The sequence below is a fragment of the Muntiacus reevesi genome, chromosome 1 (assembly GCF_963930625.1).
Source record: "Muntiacus reevesi chromosome 1, mMunRee1.1, whole genome shotgun sequence".
NCBI lineage: Eukaryota > Metazoa > Chordata > Mammalia > Artiodactyla > Cervidae > Muntiacus > Muntiacus reevesi.
In genome coordinates this window covers 102,312,014-102,329,493 of record NC_089249.1, presented here as the reverse complement: position 1 = coordinate 102,329,493, position 17,480 = coordinate 102,312,014, and positions in this window count along the sequence as shown.

Sequence of the window (17,480 nt, the reverse complement as noted above, 5' to 3'; positions counted from 1 at the left end):
AATGTGTATGACATCCTTTAATAATTATTAGTAATGCTGTTTTGCTCACTTGTCTACAATCATAAATCCTGTTTTGAGTAACCATCTTTAGAAGTGTTTATTCTTTGGTTTCAGGTAAATGTGTAATGAAGCTTAGGGATGGTTACAGATATATGTAACTCATTAACAAAAGCAATTATGAGACTTACCAAGTAATATTTCTATTTTTAAAATATTTTGCTTATAATGGAGCTTAAAATTTTTAAACAAAACATGTATGACATTTTATAATGTATATCAGTTCAGTTCAGTTGCTCAGTTCTGTCTGACTTTTTGTGACCCCATGGTATGAAGCACTCCAGGCCTACCTGTCCATCACCAACTCCTGGTGTTCACCCAAACTGATGTCCATTGAGTCAGTGATGCCATCCAACCATCCGATCCTCTGTCGTCCCCTTCTCCTCCTGCCCTCAATCTCTCTCAGCATCAGGGTCTTTTCAAATGAGTCAGCTCATCGCAACAGGTGGCCAAAGTATTGGAGTTTCAGCTTCAATATCAGTCCTTCCAATGAATATTCAGGACAGATTTCCTTCAGGATAGACTGGTTGTATCTCCTTGCAGTCCAAGGGACTCTCAAGAGTCTTCTCCAACACCACAGCTCAAAAGCATCAATTCTTTGACACTCAACTTTCTTTATAGTCCAACTCTCACATCCATACATGATCACTGGAAAAACCATAGCCTTGACTAGATGGACCTTTGTTGGTAAAGTCAAGTCTCTGCTTTTTAATACACTATCTAGTTTGGTCATAACTTTCCTTTCAAGAAGTGTTTTTTAATTTCATGGCTGCAATCACCATCTGCAGTGATTTTGGAGCTCAAAAAAATAAAGTCTGTCACTGTTTCCAGTGTTTCCCCATCTATTTGCCATGAAGTGATGGGACTGGATGCCATGATCTCAATTTTCTGAATGGTGAGTTTTAAACCAACATTTTCACTATCCTCTTTCACTTTCATCAAAAGGCTCTTTAATTCTTCTTTGCTTTCTGCTATAAGGATGGTGTCATCCGCATATCAAAGGTTGTTGATAATTTCTCCCGGCAGTCTTGATTCCAGTTTGTGCTTCTTCCAGCCCAGCATTTCCTGTGATGTACTTTGTATATAAGTTAAATAAGCAGGGTTACAATATACAACCTTGACATACTCCTTTCCCTATTTGGAACCGGTCTGTTGTTCCATGTCCAGTTCTAACTGTTGCTTCCTGACCTGCATACAGGTTTCTTAAGAGGCAGGTCAGGTGGTTTGGTGTTCCCATCTCTTTCAGAAGTTTCCACAGTTTAATGTGATCCACACGGTCAAAGGCTTTGGCACAGTCAATAAAGAAGAAATAGATATTTTTCTGGAACTCTGTTGCTCTTTCAATGATCCAACGGATGCTGGCAATTTGACCTCTGATTCCTCTGCCTTTACTAAAACCAGCTTGAACATCTGGTAGTTCATGTTTCACATATTGTTGAAGCCTGGCTTGGAGAATTTTGAGCATTACTTTACTAGCATGTGAGATGAGTGCAATTATGTGGCGTTTGAGCATTCTTTGGCATTGATTTCTTTGGGACTGAAGTGAAAACTAGCCTTTTCCAGTCCTATGGCGCCTGCTGAGTTTTCCAAATTTGCTGGCATATTGAGTACAGCACTTTCAGCTCATCATCTTTTAGGAACTGAAATAGCTCAACTGGAATTCCATCACCTCCACTTGCTTTGTTCATAGTGATGCTTTCTAATGCCCACTTGACTTAACATTCTAAGATGTCTGGTTCTAGGTTAGTGATCACACCATCCTGATTATCTGGGTCATGTAGATCTTTTTTGTATAGTTCCTCTGTGTATTCTTACCACCTCTTCTTAATATCTTCTGCCTCTGTTAGGTTCATACCATTTCTGTCCTTTACTGAGCCCATCTTTGCATGAAAAGTTCCCTTGGAACCTCTAATTTTCTTGAAGAGATCTCTAGTGTTTCCCATTGCATTGTTTTCCTCTTTTTCTTTGTACTGACCATTGAGGAAGACTTTCTTATCTTTCTCCTTGCTATTCTTCGGAATTCTGCATTCAAATGGGTATATCTTTCCTTTTCTGCCTTGTGTTTAGCTTCTCTTTCTTTCACAGCTATATGTAAGGCCTCCTCAGAGAACCATTTTGGTTTTTTGCATTTCATTATCTTGGAGATGGCTTGATCCTTGTATAATGTATAAAGTGATGCCCAGAAAATTAGTTTTAAGGAAAATTAATTTTAACTATAAACATATACATATATATATATATATCCACATAGTGCTCTAAGTAAGCAATAAATAATTAAAAATACCTCTCAACACTAATCATAAGAAAAGAGGAATGCATGTTGCCAGTAACAGGTTTAGAAAATGGTATAATGCTGCAAATTATTTAGACTTTTAAAAAGTCATGATTATATATTAGGGATAGTTTATAAAAACATATATGCACCTTTAAGTAAATATGGCTTTTAAATACAAGTTCCTGATAAACACAATTTATCAAAATTGTTACAAAAAATGGAAAACAAATTTTTTTTTCTAAAAATATTAAGGAAATGGAAACTGTAATTCAAATATCCTCAAAGAAATCTCTTGGTCCAGATAACTTCACTGGCTGGCTAAAAGGTCAATTAAAATCAACTTGTTTATATAAATTTGCATCACTTTATGTTTATAACAAAAAGATTTAGAATATGCCTTTTATGTAAAGGTATGTGTACATTATATCAAACAACATCACATACTTAGAACTGAACCTAAGAAAAACAACTGACACAAAATGTAAATGCATCTAAAACATGTGAATATATTACATAATAGTGTGTTTGTCACTCCACGGCTGGAGCAGATCATACACTAGTCTTAAATCACACGGTCACCACTTTGCCCTGAGCTCAGTTGGTTCAGTTGTGTCTGACTCTTTGCGATCCTAAGGACTGTAGCCCACCAGGCTCCTCTGTCCATGGAATTTTTCAGGCAAGAATATGGGAGTAGGTTGCCATTCCCTCCTTCAGGGGATAGAACCGGGGTCTCCCACATTGCAGGCAGATTCTTTACTGTCTGAGCTACCAGTGAAGCCCCATTACATGATAACACACATATAAAAACATATCCTCTTTTCTTTTTCAGTCACCTGCTCAACTCACCCTTTTGAATACAATTGCATAACCTCACAGAATATCCCCTACTTAGGCCAAATACAGATCCTCCAATCCTACCCAATCCAAACATAAACTACATTTTTGAAATAGAATTGCAAAAATCCTAAATAAACAAATAATGAGCAAAAAGATGAGAAAAACTTTAGAGGACTCAACTAATGTTTCAGAAGTACTATATACCTTCAATAATCAAGATATCTTAGTTTTGTCATCAGTTCAGTTCAGTTCAGTCACTCAGTTGTGTCTGACTCTTTGCAATCCCATGGACTGCAGCACGCCAGACTTCCCTGTACCTCACCAACTCCTGGAGCTTACTCAAACTCAGTTCCACTGAGCAGGTGATGCGATCCAACCATGACATCCTCTCTCGTCCCCTACTCCTCCTGCCCTCAATCTTTCCCAGCATCAGGGTCTTTTCAAATGAGCCAGTTCTTCACAACACGTGGCCAAAGTATTGGAGTTTCAGCTTCAGCATCAGTCCTTCCAATGAACACTCAGGACTGATCTTTAGGATGGACTGGTCGGATCTTGTTGCAGTCCAAGGGACTCTCAAGAGTCTTCTCCAACACCACAGTTCAAAAGCATCAAATCTTTGGCGCTCCGCTTTCTTTATAGTCTGACTCTCACATCCCTACACAACCACTGAAAAAACCATAACCTTGGCTAGATGGACCTTTGTTGGCAAAGTAAAGTCTGCTTTTTAATACACTGTCTAGTTTGGTCATAGATTTTTCTTCCAAGGAGTAAGCTGGCTGCAGCTTTTTAATTTCATGGCTGCAGTCACCATCTGCAGTGATTTTGAAGCCCCCCAAAATAAAGTCTTTCACTGTTTCCATTGTTTGCCCATCTATTTGCTGTGAAGTGATGGGACTGAATGCTATGATCTTAGTTTTCTGAATGTTGAGTTTGAAGCCAACATTTTCATTCTCTTCTTTCACTTTCATCAAAAGACTATTTAGTTCTTATTCACTTTCTGCCATTAGTGTGGTGTCATCTGCATATCTGAGGCTATTGGTATTTCTCCCAGCAATCTTGATTCCAGCTTGTGCTTCATCCAACCCAGGTTTTTATCGTGATATACTCTGCATATAAATTAAATAAGCAGAGTGACAATATACATCCTTGACGTACTCCTTTTCCTATTTGGAACCTGTCTGTTGTTCCATGTTCAGTTCTAACTGTTGCTTCCTGTTCTGCATGCAGATTTCTCAAGAGGCAGATCAGCTGGTCTGGTATTCCAATCTCTTTCAGAATTTTCCACAATTTGTTGTGATCCACATAATCAAAGGCTTTGGCATAGTCAATAAAGCAGAAACAGATGTTTTTCTGGAACTCACTTTTTCCATGATCCAGCGGGTGTTGGCAATTTGACCTAGAGTCCCTCTGCCTTTTCTAAAACCACATTGAACATCTGGAAGTTCATGGTTCACGTATTGTTGAAGCCTGGCTTGGAGAGTTTTGAGCACTACTTTGTTAGAGTGTGAGGTTAGTGCAATTGTGCAGTAGTTTGAGTACTCTTTGGCATTGCCTTTCTTTGGGATTGGAATGAAAACTGACCTTTTCCAGTCCTGTGGCCCTTGCTGGGTTTTCCAAATTTGCTGGCATATTGAGTACAGCACTTTCACAGCATCACCTTTTAGGATTTGAAATAGCTCAACTGGAATTGCATCACATCTGCTAGCTTTGTTCGTAGTGAAGCTTCCTAATGCCCACCTGACTTCACATTCCAGGATGTCTGACTCTAGGTGTGTGATATACCATCATGATTTTCTGGGTCATGATTATCTTTTTTATACAGTTCTTCTGTGTATTCTTGCCACCTCTTCTTAATATCTTCTGCTTCTGTTAGGTCCATACAATTTCTGTCCTTTATTGAGTCCATCTTTGCATGAAATGTTCCCTTGGTATCTCTCATTTTCTTGAATAGGTCTCTAGTCTTTCCCATTCTATTGTTTTCCTCTATTTCTTTGCATTGATCACTAAGGATGGCTTTCTTATCTCTCTTTGCTATTCTTTGGAACTCTGCATTCAAATGGGTATATCTTTCCTTTTCTTCTTTGCCATTCACTTCTCTTCACAGCTATTTGTAGGCCTCCGTGGGCAACCATTTTACTTTTTGCATTTCTTTTTCTTGGGGATGGTCTTGATCACTACCTCCTGTACAGTGTCACAAACCTCTGTCCATAGTTCTGCAGGCACCCTGTCTATCCGATCTATGCCTTGAATCTATTGGTCACTTCCACTGTATAATTGTAAGTGATTTGATCTAGGTCATACCTGAATGGTCTAGTGGTTTTCCCTATTTTCTTCAATTTAAGTCTGAATTCAACAAATAAGGAATTCATGATCTGAGCCACAGTCAGCTCCCAGTCTTGTTTTTGCTGACTGTATAGAGCTTCTCTATCTTCTTTGGCTGCAAATAATATAATCAGTCTGATTTTGGTATTGACCATCTGGTGATGTCCATGTATAGAGTCTTCTCTTGTGCTTTTGGACAAGGGTGTTTGCTATGACCAGTGTGTTCTCTTGGCAAAACTTTATTAGCCTTTGCCCTGCTTCATTCTGTACTCCAAGGCCAAATTTGCCTGTTACTCCAGGTATCTCTTGACTTCCTACTTTCGCATTCCAGTCCCCTATAATGAAAAGGACATCTTTTCTGGGTGTTAGTTCTAGAAGGTCTTGTACGTCTTCATAGAATCGTTCAACTTCAGCTTCTTCAGTGTTACTGGTTGGAGCATAGGATTGGATTACCGTGATATTGAATGGTTTGCCTTGGTAACAGAGATCATTCTGTTGTTTTTGAGATTGCATCCAAGTACTGCCTTTCGGACTCTTTTGTTGACTATGATGGCTACTGCATTTCTTCTAAAGGATTCTTGCCCACAGTAGTAGATATATAATGGTCATCTGAGTTAATTTCACCCATTCTAGTCCATTTTATTTTGCTGATTCCTAAAATGTTGATGTTCACTCTTGCCGTCTCCTGTTTGATCACTTCCAATTTGCCTTGATTCATGGACCTGACATTCCAGGTTCCTATGCAATATTGCTCTTTACAGCATCGGACTTTACTTCCATCCACATTAGTCACATTCACAACCAGGTGTTGTTTTGCTTTGACTGCAACTCTTCATTCTTTCTGGAATTATTTCCCCACTGATCTCCAGTAGTTTATTGGGCACCTACCAACTTTGGGATTTCATCTATCAATGTTCTGTCTTTTTGCCTTTTATCAGGTTCTCACGGCAAGAATACTGAAGTGGTATATATTCATTCATGGTGTTATAAATTCATTCATTCGTGGGGTTCTCAAGGCAAGAATACTGAAGTGGTATAAATAAGTCAGTGGAAGAGAAGAGAGTGTCCATTGATGAATGAATATATGTGGTAATCATTTCTCAACAAAATAGCCAAGGCAACTTAATGTGAGAAAACAGATTCTTAACAAATGGAGCTGAAACAACTCGATGTATTCAAGAAAAAAGAAAAAATAGATTTGAACCTTATCTCACAATACACTCACACACACATACTTACAAGACTTAAAAGCAAGCTAAAGCTATAAAGGTTGTAGGGAAAAGGCATAGGATAAAATTTCACTATCATTTGGCAAAGATTTCTTAGTGCACAGAAAGGCACTAAGTATAAAAGTAAAATTGAAGTAAAAGTTTATAGAAATTAACAGCAGCTTGTATACAATATTAAGTATTTAATAATAAATGTTGGCTTGATTTCCCAAGTTTTTTTCTTGCATTTACAAAATTTCTGTAATTCATGTTTTTCTAGCTTTATGGTTAACTTTGCCCTGCAGCATTAAACTAATTAACTTAGTTCCTTAAGAATACATTCTTTAAACTTTATCTTTTTCTGCACAGAAATTCTTTAACAGTGTTGATCATACAAGTAAGACATGTGAATTCTAGAAACATGTTATGGATTATATGTTAATAAATTTGAGATATATATGACTGTCATCAAGAATTTGGAAGATCTATGGTGTAGTAATAAAGGACCTGTCTGCCAGTGCAGAAGACATAAGAGATGTGGGTTCAATACTTGGGTTGAGAAGATCCCCTGGAGGAGGGCATGGAGACCGACTCCAGTATTCTTGCCTAGAGAATCCCATGGAGAGTCCATGTGGTCACACAGTCAGACACAACTGAAGTGACTTAGCACACATACATGTAAATCTAAAAATTTAACTGTATAAAAGCATGGTTTCATAAACCCAAAGAAGAACTCTCAACAGGGAGAGTATACATGTCACATTATGTCACTCTTTGCTTGAAATCTGCTAATAGTAGTTTTCTTTTTTTTTTGCTCAGAGTAAATGCCAAAGTCCTAACAATATCTCTAGAGCTCCTATTGTTGCTCCTTCACTCTCTTATTTCTCTGGTCTCATTTCTTCCACTCTGGTCTCACAGTCTGCACCCAGGCAGACATTCTCATTTTCATTGAACATGTCAGGCTTGTGAGAGGGAATTTATATTCAAGATTTATTCAAAAGTCACTTTTTAGAGAAACTTTTCTTGCCTATTCTAACCTTGCAACCTCATACACACTTCTTCTCTGATGTATTCCTTTTCTTCTCACCACTTGCAAATATTTAATATAATGCATATGTTACTTGTTTTCTTATTTATTTTCTATCTCTTTCTGTAAGCCCCATGAGGATAGAGGTTTTTTAAAAAATATTTTGAATTATTATGAATGAATTACCAGTAATAACAAAATCTAGGATGGAATGTACATTCCATAAATAAATGAACTTTTTTTCCCATAAATGAAGAAAGTAAGGAAAGAAATGAGATAACTTTCTTATGCTTATTTTATAAAAATTTTATCCCTTAAAGATTTGTGGTCATTTGCTGGTTAAATAGACAAGATACTCTGTGTAACATGATGGAGCAAGCCAAAAGTCCTGAGCAAAAGTTTAATCTTGTGATTTACTTTGGGATCATAATGTTGCTGCTCTCATGACATTATTAGACACCATAAAGACCAATATTGCTATGAGCAATCATAGCAGCTGTGTCCTAATTTAAAATTGATGTTTTTCATAACCTTTTGAAAGGATTGAAAGTAGAGTACAGAAGTATTTTGCAAATTTTAATAGGGTTGGAGATGGTTAAGAATTCCTACTGAATTTCTCTAATGAATATTTCATTGATTCATTTGTCATTGACTCTTTGCTGGTTAGCTCAGAATGCTAATATCTGTCATATTTTAAATTGAAGTAAATAATAGCAAGATATTTCAGTATCTACATGTGATTTTTCATTATTCAAATGTAGGAATATCTTTCAAGTAACTTTCATAAATCTGAAATATTTGCCAAATGTGTTTACCTCTATTTAAAGTCTCAACAATGTTCCATTTTTTGCCATTTAAAAAATGTCTTTTAATTCAAATTTCATCACATATATCAGTTTCCATAAAATGTTATATCAATCTAGATTTCCAGCTGAAATTTATTTACCTGTGACATTAATTGCTTTCATTCACCATTCATTCATACACCCACTACTCCATAAATGGCACAGACTGGTGAAATGTAGAGCTGTACTGATCTAATCAATCATATTGTCTCTCTTTAATGACACTATGTAAAGTTTCACATTAATCAGATGTTCATTACAGTAGAGAATCAGATTACTCTGATTTTTTGGTGAACATATCAATCCTTAATTTTGTGTTAGAGGAGACAAATTTTTCTTCCTGAGTATCTCTCAAAAGCTGATAAACATTGAAGGCATTTTATAAAAAATTGGTTTGCTCTCATTATTGGACACCTGAAATTTCAATAAAGACCAAAATTCTTGGAAAAATTCATCCTAGTTCACTTGGAATTGAAAATGTAAAATATTTAATTTACATCTGAAAACTTTTGATTGCCTTTAGTGTAACAAGTAACAGTCAAAGTAAAAGCCACAAAGAATGCCACTAGAGTGTTGACTGGTTAGTATTAACAAAAAAATCTTATTTCTGAAAATGAAGTTGTCAAAATAACAAAAAGTATTAAACAAAGTATTCTTTATATAAATATAATATTCTGAAACTAAAATCTAAAATTTTACAGTACATGAAAGAAGCAGTTAAATGACAATGAACAATGTACATGTTGAACAACAGTGCCAAAGTTAATCATGCATATTATTATCTCTGTATTTCAGCACTTTATAATGTGCTCCATACATAAAGTATGCAATAAATGTTGGTGGAATTAGTTGATCAATTAATCTACTTCTATAATGTGTAATCATTACGGTAAGACCACTGTATTTTTATTTACTCCTTTGAAAACTGTGGATTTACTTTCTATCTTTTCATGCATGTAAATGGAAAGGATATAATCATTATTCTTTAGATACTGGTATGTATTTTAACATCAAATCTAAGCAAAAATCAAACGATCACAAAGTAACTCCCCCCAAAAACCTAAGCATGTGTAGGAAAGTTTATAAATATCTAGTTATTTTCAAGGTGTATGATTAGATTTTAGGATTTGTATTTGAACCTACATATTTAACTTCAGTCACTTCAAGCTGAATATAGTGAAAAACTGAGAGATGATAGAACATGCCAGAAATTTTAAGACATGCTTATGCATTTCAAATGGAAGTTAGTGTGAAATACTAAGAAAATTACTTGCTTAAAAAAAGTGCCTAGGAATTGAGAAGATGAAATCCCTCCTCAGGAAAACCACCCCTCCACTACCACTGCTACCAAAACCACAGGTTCAGAGAAACAATGCATGCAGTCAGTGGTGAAACAAAGACCTTTTTTGGAAGGTAAAGCAAATGCCATCAGCATTTAGACCATGGCTTGCTCACTCTGCAATGAATTGCTGACACCATCCCATGTTCTCTGTACTTCACTTACATAGCATTACAGAATGTGTAGCCGGAATGTGTCACTAGAGTCCAAATTTGGGCAGCAATTCTTTTTAAAGAAAGATCACATAGTCTTTAAGAGATTTATTCCAATAAGTAATATGAAATAAGTCAGGTTGCTATCTTACAGAAGAAAGCAATAATCTGTAAAATGAATTCAAATGTTGCTTAGTGACAAGCATAGAGATTAAAAAGATATGCAAAAGAATAAAATAAATGAAGAAAGCCAGAAAAACTCAGCTTTTTTAAATGTAAATAAGAAAATAGAAAACATAGAAGTATTTTTTAAAGTATAGAATAAAATTTTCCTTATCTGAAAAAAATTTCTGAAAGTTCTACAAATTATCAACCAAGATTTATAAAGCACAGATATATTATAGCTAATTTTTTTTCAGAATTTCAGTTTTTTTAGAAAAACTCCTATGAAGATCAAACAGAAAATAATATGTACCAACTGTCCCCCACAAACCATATGTAACTCCCTTGCTCTGACACACCCAATTTTTTTCTTTGTAAATAAAAATCTATAGTAAATAACCCATAATAATTACTTTTCCCTTCTTCAAGCATTTAAAGGGAACATAAGTAAAACTCCTGGGAAATTACACTAAGCTCAACTCTCACATGATAGCTAATGAATTATCCTTTATGTAGAAATTTAGCATTAGAAAGCCACTGCAATTATGAACCACTGCTATTAATGCAGGGTAAATAACCTTCAAATATGCAGGAAATCCGGGGTGGTGAATGGTGCATAGGGAGCACTTCAGAGCCATATATCTACAACAATTCTTCCCCCTATACAATACTGTGGAAAGTATTATACATGCAGCCAGGTTAATACGCATTTGTGAAACAAATTAATACAAAAGACTAGGAATCTTTGTGTGTTAGTCGCTCAGTTGTGCCCGACTCTGCAAACCCAAGGACTGCAGCCCACCAGGGTCCTCTGTCCATGAGATTTTCCAGTCAAGGATACTGGAATGGGTCGCCATTTCCTTCTCCAGAAGATCTTACCAACCCAGGGATCAAACCCGGGTCTCCTGCACTGCAGGCAGATTCTTTACTGACTGAGTTACAAGGGAAGCCCTTAGGAATCATTACACTTCTCATAAATAAATATGTTAAATAATATTTGAAAAATACTAATATTTTGAGAAATAAATCACATCAAGAACGCAGCAATAAGGAATGTTACATATAAAAGAAGCAATAAGAAATGTTACATATAAAAGCAGAAACTATAAAGAAGAGGTGACAAGAATACAAGAACTATACCAAAAAAGATCTTAATGACCCAGATAACCACAATGGTGTGATCACTAACCTAGAGCTAAACATCTTGGAGTGCAAAGTCAAGTGGACCCTAAGAAACATCACTACGAACTAAGCTAGAGGAGGTGGTGGAATCCTAGCTGAGCTACTTCAAATCCTAAAAGATGGTGCTGTTAAAGTGCTGCACACAATATGACAGGAAATATGGAAAAGGCAGCAGTGACCACAGGACTGGGAAAGGTCAGCTTTCATTCCAACCCAAAAGAAGGGCAATGCCAAAGAATATTCAGACTACCTCACAATTGCACTCATTTCACATGCTAGCAAAGTAATGCTGAAAATTCTCCAATCGAGGCTTCAACACTATGTAAACTGAGAACTTCCAAATGTTCAAGCTGGATTTACAAAACACATAGGAACTAGGGATCAAATTACCAGCATCTGTTGGATCACTGGAAAAGCAAGAGTGTTCCAGAAAAAACATCTACTTCTGTTTCATTGATTATGCTAAAGCCTTTGTTTGGATCACAACAAACTGTGGAAAATTCTTAAACAGATGGGAATACCACACCACATTACTTGTCTCCTGTGAAACTTGTATGCAGGTCAAGAAGCAACAGTTAGAACCAGACATGGAACAATGAACTCGTTTCAAATCGGGAAAGGAGCACGTCAAGGCTGTATATGGTCACTCTGCTTGTGTAACTTCTATGCAGAGTACATCAAGCTGGGCCAGATGAAGCACAAGCTGGAATCAATTGTCAGGAGAAATATTAATAACTTCAGATATGCAGATGACACCACCCTTATGGCAGAAAGTGAAGAAGAACTAAAGAGCCTCTTGATGAAGGTGAAGAATGAGAGTAAAAAAGTTGGCTTAAAACTCAGCATTCAAAAAACAAAAATCATGGCATCCAGTCCCGTCAGTTCTTGGCAAATAGATGGGGAAACTATGGAAACAGTGAGAGACTTTATTTTCTTGGGCTCCAAAATCACTGAAGATGGTGACAGAAGCCATGAAATTAAAAGACAATTGCTCCTTGGAAGAAAAGCTATGACCAACCTAGACAGCATATTAAAAAACAGAGACATTACTTTGTTGACAAAGGTCTGTCTAGTCAAAGTCATGGCTTTTACAGTAGTCCCATGTGGATATGAGAGTTGGACTATAAAGAAAGCTGAGCACTGAAGAATTGATGCTTTTGAACTGTGGTGTTAGAGAAGACTCTTTTTTTTTTTTTTTAATTTTATTTTATTAGTTGGAGGCCAATTACTTCACAACATTTCAGTGGGTTTTGTCATACATTGACACGAATCAGCCATTGAGTTACACGTATTCCCCATCCCGATCCCCCCTCCCACCTCCCTCTCCACCCGACTCCTCTGGGTCCTCCCAGTGCACCAGGCCCGAGCACTCGTCTCATGCATCTCACCTGGGCTAGTGATCTGATTCACCATAGATAATATACATGCTGTTCTTTTGAAACATCCCACCCTCACCTTCTCCCACGGAGTTCAAAAGTCTGTTCTGTACTTCTGTGTTTCTTTTTCTGTTTTGCATATAGGGTTATCGTTACCATCTTTCTAAATTCCGTATATATGTGTTAGTATGCTGTAATGTTCTTTATCTTTCTGGCTTACTTCACTCTGTATAATGGGCTCCAGTTTCATCCATCTCATTAGAACTGATTCAAATGAATTCTTTTTAACGGCTGAGTAATATTCCATGGTGTATATGTACCACAGCTTCCTTATCCATTCATCTGCGGATGGGCATCTAGGCTGCTTCCATGTCCTGGCTATTATAAACAGTGCTGCGATGAACTTTGGGGTGCACGTGTCTCTTTCAGATCTGGTTTCCTCGGTGTGTATGCCCAGAAGTGGTATTGCTGGGTCATATGGCAGTTCTATTTCCAGTTTTTTAAGAAATCTCCACACTGTTTTCCATAGTGGCTGTACTAGTTTGCATTCCCACCAACAGTGTAAGAGGGTTCCCTTTTCTCCACACCCTCTCCAGCATTTAAGAGTCCCTTGAACTGCAAGGAGATCCAACCTGTCAATCCTAAAGGAAATCAATCCTGAATATTCATTGGAGGGACTGATGCTGAAGCTGAAACTCCAATACTTTGGCCACCTGATGAAAAGAGCTGACTCATCTGAAAAGATTCTGATGCTAGGAAAGATTGAAGGCATAGGAGAAGGGGACAATAGAAGATAAGATGGTTGGATGTCATCACTGACTCAATGAACATGAGTTTGAGCAAGTTCCAGTAGATGGTGAAGAGAAGGGAACCCTGGCTTGCTGCAGTTATGGGATTGCAAAGAATCTGACAGGCCTGAGCAACTGAACAACAACATATCAAAGAAATGATATAAACAGTAAAACCAGTAAAACTTGAAGGAAATATTTAAATTATTTTTTCAGAATGATAATGAATGCATATGTTAAGATATAATTACTTAATGTAAGGCATATAACATTAAAATCAAGTTGACTATAATAATCTGCATCTAAAATCACAGGAGTTTCAAAAAATGTGTATGGAATATGGAATTAGGTTCAAAAGTAGCATAACTTTTTTGTATTATTATTTAATTCCAGACACTGAAAGAAATATTTGTCTTCAATTATGTATATATATATACATATATATATATTTATGCAAATTATAATAAAGAATAAGGAGAAAAATGAGAACAAACAACAAAATATATATTAAGTGAAGTATGAAAAAAAAAAGAAGTGAAGTGTGAAACATCTATAGGATAAAGTGTGTAACTCTTTTTCAGGCATATGAATGAAGCTAACCAAAGTTGAAAATATACCTATGTTTGGGAAATGATTTATCAGCATGTCGTGAATTTATTTAAAAAATTTACAAGTAAAAATTTTTTAAAGTACCAGTGCAAAAACATTAAGGGAAATTATCTTGTTTCATATTTACCTGAACAAATCAATCTTTCTCTCTCTGTCTCCATATGTATATGCTAGGAAATGAAAATGAATGTGGAAGGACTTTTGCTCCTAGGCAGGTTGGAGTAATTTCAAAAATCAATAAGTCCACTGAGAATAACTGGAAAAAGAGGGTAAAACACTATCTGTTTAAAGGTGTCTGAGAGATTCTAAAGCATAAAGCATGGATGGATTAAGATTCTAGAGAGGAAAGAAAATGAAGAGATAAGCTGCCTTTGAGTAGCCACTTTTCCCTGGGGAATATTTCCATTTCTGGTACTGGACAGGACACTGAGAACATAGAATTCTCAAATCCAGGAATTACTCAAAGAAAAATAATCTCCAGGTTGATGGAGAAACCAGCAGAGCTTTTATTTATTTATTTTTTTCATTTATTTTTATTAGTTGGAAAGTAATTACTTTACAATATTGTAGTGGGTTTTGTCATACATTGACATGAATCAGCTATGGAGTTACATGTATTCCCCATCCCGATCCCCCCTCCCACCTCCCTCTCCACCCGATTCCTCTGGGTCTTCCCAGTGCACCAGGCCCAAGCACTTGTCTCATGCATCCAACCTGGGCTGGTGATCTGTTTCACTATAGACAATATACATGTTTCGATGCTGTTCTCTCAAAACATCCCACCCTCACCTTCTCCCACAGAGTCCAAAAGTCTGTTCTGTACATTTGCATTTCTTTTTCTGTTTTGCATATAGGGTTATCATTACCATCTTTCTAAATTCCATATATATGTGTTAGTATGCTGTAATGTTCTTTATCTTTCTGACTTACTTCACTCTGTATAATGGGCTCCAGTTTCATCCATCTCATTAGAACTGATTCAAATGAATTCTTTTTAACAGCTGAGTAATATTCCATGGTGTATGTGTACCATAGCTTCCTTATCCATTCATCTGCTGATGGGCATCTAGGTTGCTTCCATGTCCTGGCTATTATAAACAGTGCTGCGATGAACATTGGGGTGTACGTGACTCTTTCAGATCTGGTTTCCTCGGTGTGTATGCCTACCAGTGGGATTGAACCAGCAGAGCTTTTAATATTCCCTAGGAGGTGCTGAACATATGAAGTTTTTTACTTGAGAGAATTCAAATCTATGCCTACTTTTACCATCAATATTTTTTCTAATTTGAAGCTAAATGGATCAGGCACCTAAAAGGCAACAGAAAATAACTTCAGAGCAAAATAGAGTTCTCAGAAGGCCGAGAAGATGACAAGTGATTTTAAAGTCCTCACAGAGGGATTCCTGGTGAACAGTGAAACCATGTCCCTTTCTAAAGATCCATCCTTGGGTTACTGAATCTTGGCCTGTGTACACAGGCACTACACTGAATCTTGGAGGAGGGTTTGGGGTGAAGCAGAAAAGGATAGCTTTACTGCTAGCTAGGCAAAGAGGGGCACAGCAGTCTCTTGCCCTCAAGGCTGTGTGTCCTTTCCTGGACAGGGTAGCGAGGAATCTTATGGTACTAGTTCAAGGAGCAGGATGCGATCAGCTTGTGGACATTCTTCTGATGGGTTGGTAATGAGGTAATGGGAAATCTGCATCTTCAACCTTCTGGTTCAAACCAGTGTAGTGTCTGTGTTCTTAGGGTCAGCACTTCATCTGATGTGGGTATGCTTCCTGTAAAAACAACTTAGGAATGTGTGTCTGTATCTTTCTGGGAACTGTGAATTTGGTGATTCCATTGTGTGGTAGATTCACAGTCTAAATTTTTACCAGTTCCCCAGCCCAACAGCTATTCTTTGTTTCTACATCTTCAGTCTTCACCTTTCCCAGTCATTAACTCTTGAGTCAGTGTTTTACTTCATAAGACAAGGACACTGGTCCTTGTATGCGGTTTCATTGTAGCTCAGACACTACAGAATCTGCCTGCAATGCAGGAGACCTGAATTTGATACCTGGAGAAGGGGATGGCCTCCCACTTCAGTTTCTTGCCTGGAGAATTCCATGGACAGAGGAACCTGATGGGCTACACTCCATGGCAGTCTCAAAGAGTAAGACACGACTGAGCAGCTAAAAATTTCACTTTCATTAGAGTGAAATCTGAAAGGTAAAGTGACTTTACTAATGCTATAATTGAGGCTTGACTCAGTTCAGTCCATGTTAGGATTAAAGTAATTAGGTTACATCTCTCTCTGTCTACTAGAAAAAAAAATTCAGCTATCTCTAGGAGAGGATAAATCATCTGGATTCTGTAAAATATTCTGTTTTATAAACAATATTTTACATTTTAAAAGGTTAGTGAATATTCCAAGATTCAGATTGTATGACCTAAAACCCAAGAAAACAGTCACTAAGAAAAGACTATAACCAATCTATACATAAGGCTTATCCCATAACTTTTAAATAATTGTGATTGACACGTTCAGGAAATAGAGAAGCAGATAAGCAAATGACAGAGAACTGTAGCAACTCAGTTGTCATCTGGGACTCTAGTGATGGTTAGAGGCTCAAGTGAAGAATGGTATATTTCCAAGATCCCTTGGTTGTTGACAGAATTCATTTCCTTATGGTTGCAGGTCTGAGAGTGTTAGATTTGTTTTGGAGGTCACCCTCAAAACCTGGTACCTGTTCGAAATTTCTTGCCACATAGGTATATAAGCATGACAGCTATTTCATGACATCGTGCTTCTTTAAAGCCTGCAGATGATTAAAAAAAAAAAAAAAAGTGAGTTGGCTAGGAAAATAGATTGTTGTCATTCAGTCTCTATGTCCTACCTGACTTTGCAACCCAAAGGACTATGGCCTGCCAGGCTCCTCTGTCCATGGGATTTTCAAGGCAAAAATAGAGTGGGTTACCATTTCCTTCTCCAGGGGATATTCCCAACCCAAGAACCAAACTTGTGTCTCCTGCATTGCAGGTGGATTCTTTACTGCTGAGCCACCAGGAAAGCCCAGGAAGATGGATTACATATATAGTAATATAATCATTGGAATGTCATTCTATTATCTTTGTCATATTCTACTTGAGAACAAATCTAAGGTCCAACCTACATACAAAAGGAGGCAATTATACAGAATTAGACATCACTGTGGATAATTTCAGGGTCTGTCTTTCACACATAAGAATAAAGTAAATATACATAGTGTACTGTTAATTTTTAAGTCTATTTTTTATAAAAACATTATAGTATAATATGTACA